This window comes from Sciurus carolinensis, chromosome 8 (genome assembly GCF_902686445.1).
Source record: "Sciurus carolinensis chromosome 8, mSciCar1.2, whole genome shotgun sequence".
Lineage (NCBI taxonomy): Eukaryota > Metazoa > Chordata > Mammalia > Rodentia > Sciuridae > Sciurus > Sciurus carolinensis.
The window spans coordinates 61825768-61831198 of record NC_062220.1 but is presented as its reverse complement, the minus strand read 5'-3'; positions in this window follow the sequence as shown (position 1 = coordinate 61831198).

Below are 5431 nucleotides of genomic sequence, written 5' to 3'. Positions count from 1 at the left end.
TATATGCCTGCCTTTGCTGCCTGTATCTGTTATGCTCTCCCCTCGTGCGAAAATGCTGATTGGTTACAAGTACTGTATATATTGGAGTGTAAGTTCCTCAAAGAGAGAGAACAAAGAAAGAACTAAGAGAAAGTAAGCGCGCAAAATAAAGAGCTCATAAAAAAGAACCAGGTTTGCGTCTCGTCTCTCTGCGGGCAGGGAGCGCGACACTGGAGGCCTTTACATACCTTTCCTCTGAACTGTGAGCAGTGCTGAGAAAGAAAGCTGAGCAGGACCACAATTCACACTCACGACCCATTCCTAGTACCAATAAGCAGGCATGTGAACAGCCATCCATTTTGTGAAATGTAATGTACTTTTAATGGTAGCTAGGGACATGGCCTTCTTGTATTTTACCATCCCCTGTGTACACATAGCCATGAGACACTGAAAGTTTAACTCCTGGTAAAATAATATGATTGGAGAGAAAGGGAAAAATTGGCACATGGAAACTTGCAATGTGGTGTCAATTATAAGGGAGGATAGTGCTGATGAGCAATTCCTGGGAGATGTGTAAGATTATCAAATACTGCTTCAGCAAAAAACATTTAACTAAAAAGAGACTGAATATAGAAATAAATTCTCATCCTAGAAGACAAAACAAAGCAACAGATTAAGATTCCTCTTGGTGAGATAGTACACATCTGTAATCCTAGTGGCTCGGGAGGCTGAGGCAAGAGGATTGAAAGTTCAAAATCAACCTCAGTAACTTAGTGAGTCCCTAAGAAACTTAGCAAGACCCTGTCTCAAAATGAAAATATTTTTTTATTTTTTAATTTTTAGTTATACATGACAATAGAATGTATTTTGGCAGAATACACATACATAAAGTATAACTTATTCTATTTAGGTTCCCACTCTTGTGGTCATACGTGATGTGGCATTACCCTGGTCATGTATACAAATAAAAGGCTAGGAAAGTTATGACCAATTAGTTCTACTGTCTTTCCTATTCCCCTCCCCTCTCCCTTCCCTTCATTTACCTTTGTCTAGTTCAATAGATTTTTGTTAATTTTAATTTATTTTTATTGTAAACAAATGGGATACATGTTGTTTCTGTTTGTACATGGAGTAACAGCGTACGTACCATTTGCGTAATCGTACATTTACATAGGGTAATGATGTTTGATTCATTCTGTTATTTTTTCCTTCCCCCCACCCCTCCCACCCCTCTTTTCCCTCTATACAGTCCCTCCTTCCTCCATTCTTGCCCCCCTCCCACCCCCCATTATGTGCATCATCCGCTTATCAGCAAGATCATTCGTCCTTTGGTGTTTTGAGATTTGCTTATCTCACTTATCATGATATTCTCCAATTTCATCCATTTGCCTGCAAATGCCATAATTTTATTATTCTTTATAGCTGAGTAATATTCCATTGTATATATATACCACAGTTTCTTTATCCATTCATCAATTGAAGGACATCTAGGTTGGTTCCACAATCTGGCTATTGTGAATTGAGCAAATATGAACATATTTCAAAATGAAAATATTAAAAGGACTAGGGATGTGACTCAGTGGTTGAGTGCCCCTGGGTTCAATTCCTGGTACAAAAAGAAAAAAAATTCCTTTTCACTATAGTCAAGCCTTTTAAAAGTCAGCAATTGTTATAAAATATTCTGTACTGTACATTAATTTGCCTTCCACTTTAAGAACACATGAAGGCGTCTTTTGGCACTTCAGTAGGGAATGAGAGATACCTATAGAAACACAATTCCTTAATAATAGGCTAACCAGGGCTATTAAATAGGATTGAGCAATTCTTATTCAAGAATGGACACATAAAATACCACACAAGCAATCACACACCTACTCTGAATATACAGAACTAATGCAAACAAACTGTGATGTATGAAAGAAACTCTTCATCTTAGAATTACACTAAGAGACTTCTTGAAATGATTTAGCTAGAAAAAGTAGAATAAACCATTTAAAAATATCCATAGCTAAAGAAGACAATCTAAGAATATTTAACAGTACAGATATCCTGATACTTTTTTGGTAATGTTATCATAAAGAAATTATATTATAAAATTATGGCCCCCAAATATGTAGGTTACACAAATATCAGAAAAAAAAATACAAGAAGTCTTTCATAAATTCAAGGCTAGATTTAAAATTTAATAATTTGCAACCTCAAATACTAAAAGATAATAGATGGATGCTTATAGAGATTTTTCTCTTTTTTTCCTTTTCTGGACAGAGAGAAGCCTGGAGAGTAAATGGTACTGAAATTGTCTTTACTTTGTGATATGCAATGGTTCATAAATCATGACAGTAATATAGAAACCCTTAAAAGTTAACTCAAGAACATAATTCAGAAGATCAGAATTAATTAAAATTGAGAAAGAAACAGAAAATATGGTATCAATGGACTTTTGTTGAGTCTTGGGAAGAGTAAGTCTAATTAATTTCTGTACAAATATTAACTGAATTTAATAGTCACAAATGTCACTTAAAAAGCATATTTAATTATAAAAATAAATAATACCCCTAACCTATAATTTGTACCACATCTTGAATTAGAAAAGATCTGTAGTTATACAGATGGGTTAGTTAAGCCACATTTATTGTTTTACATAACATGAAGTTAAAAGTTATTTAACTTATTCTAACTTATTTTATTTGAAGCAAAAAGCTTATATAATGAAGCAATTTATTAAAGAATATAAAGTAAACCCAGAATAAAATCTTGAATGCTCCATTCTTTTAACACCACTATTGAATTAAAGAGCAAAGTAAAAAATTAAAAAATAAAAAAAGCATGGTGCATGTTTCAAATTACTGAAAGCAAAGATAAAAGCCAAATAGCACAAAGTATATAACTTAATGAGAAGTTAATGTAGATTCAGTTACTAGATAGCACAAATGGTTTCAATATCAACAGGCAAATGATATCAAACCTAATTACAAAACAAATTTAATTATGTTCTTCTTTCATAAACATAATCAAAATTAAACAAAATACTTATATCATTCAGCTTCATTGTCTCTAGACATGTAGTCAATGCTTCTCTGCATGGACACTAATCAACTCCTTGAAGGCACAACTCATGACATCTTGCCTCATGCCCATGCTCTGTATTTCTTGCCACCTGACTCAGGCTTTCATGTTGGTGATGAGGTCTGAACTAGGCTAGTATTCTTTTGACTCCCTCATTTATATTCAACCCATGTGTGCTAGGGAAATGATTTCCCATGGAGTATAACTTTGGTCAATTGAGAGTTAAGGCAGACTGCATAAATTCTGGACCTTACCTTGCCTAGATTAAACACCCTAGTATTCACTCATTTATTTAGCTTCTTTAGAGACAGTGCCATATATATGAGCAGTTATACTATATGTTAAGCAGTGGCCAGCATGGTGACCCTTTATTTTATTGTTTTTCTTTTTTTCCTCAGTCCTAAACCCTGAAAATGCATCATCTAAGTAGACAGTGATATTTAAATCTCTACCTTGACCTTGTTCTCTGGAGACCTTAGGGGAAGACAGTTGATAATGGGAATGTTCTTTGAAAGTAGCTGGGATTTTAGACCTGGATTACTCATTCTTCTGCTAACAATGAAGATTTCAGTGCTAGTGGTAATATAATGGTGAAAATTCCTGGTTATCAGTGATGCCATGACACTCAAGTTTTTTTTTTAAAACTTTACTTTAATTGGAATAAAGTAACTGATAACAGGAGAATTGTTAGACTATGTGGGGTTGTGGTGTTTTAAATGTATGGGACAAGTGATAATTATAGGAATTGTATGAGGTGGTTTCTCGTAATGGCACTATAACTGTTGAAAAAGTGAAATGCTAAGCTCAAATCAGTCAAATAATAAAACAAGGAACAATATGAAATTCAGAGGACTTCCAGGAAAGTTTTTAGGGAAATTTTCATCTTCTAGTGTATAAAGGAAGAACATGATGAAAATTGGATTCAGTATCTAATGACAATTTGGTGGAGACTCAGTGCTCTCTGAATGCATAGATTCAAGAGATCCCCTATGTGAACATGTGTGCTTTTATAAGAAGTATATGGTACATCGAGTCAAAGCAGGGTTATTTGGGTAGATAAATCTGAAAATTTTGAACTCCCAAATACTTTTGAAACTTCAAAATTGTCATAGGAAGCCCTCTTATCCTAGCCATAGAAGATTATGTAATGACATAATCAGAGGCAAGTGTATCTAAAGATAATTTTTTCACTCATTATCTACATATCTATCATCATTGCCTCTAGTCAAGGGTTACGGTAAGGGTTCAATGCAACCTGATCAAAGAAGAATAGTCCACTTTAGAAGGAAACAGTTTATGTAGCAAAGGAATTGACAGCTCACACTAACAAGTACTGGCAGAAACTTGAGAAGCAAATGTGAGAGTAGAGCTACAGAGCTGTATCACAAGAAGTGGAACATAAGGCTAGATAAGGGATAATTTACTGAATGAAGGTACTGACAAGTCTCAGGCTTTGATCATATGACAATGAAACTAAGGTTTGTCATGAAATATTTTGCTAGGATAGTTCCTTAAAGCTTGAATATAGCCAAATAAAGAAAAATTTGAAACTCCCTAACATAAAATTGATAAAGGAATCATAAGAACCCAAGAGATGGGAGAACATTTAATGAATTACTATGTAAGACCTAAGCACTGACAACCAGATTAACATCCCTGGTGTGGAGCAGAGGACAATCCATAAGAAAGAAACTGCAAAGAGATTCAATGTTATGGTTTGGATATGAGGTGTCCTGGAAAATCTCATGTGTGAGGCAATGCAAGAATGTTCACAGGTGAAATGAGAATCATAGCGATAATGAGAGTTGCAACCTAATTAATCCACTCATGGATTAACTGAGTGGTAGCAGTAGGCATGTGGGGTGTGGCTGCAGCAAATAGATAATTGGGGGCAAACTTGGGGGCTTATATTTTGTCCCTGATGAGCAGAACTCCTCCCCCTCCAACCCCCACACACATACACACCTCTCCCTCTCTGATTACTGGTGGTCATGTCCTGCACTGCTTTCTTCCACCACACCCTTCTACTATGATGTTTTACCTCACCTTGAACCCACAGCTATGAAGTCAGTAGACCATGGACTGAAACTGTGAAACTGAAACAATTTAACTCCTTTAAACTGTTCTTGTTGGATATTTTGGTCACAGCGATGAAATGGTGACTGAAACATTCACCAATATCTTTAAGAATCTTGGTTTTGGTGGCTGTACTTTGTAATTTGCAGCTGATGACAGGAATTGTTGCTATTAGAGATGACAGGATAGCTTAGGTGACGATGCAGCAGAGGTAGAGTCAAACAATAGATGCAATTCTTAGACTTGCCATCAGCTTGCCTTAACCTTCAAGGATCTATGGTAATAGCAAATAGGACTTGGTGGTCTTAGG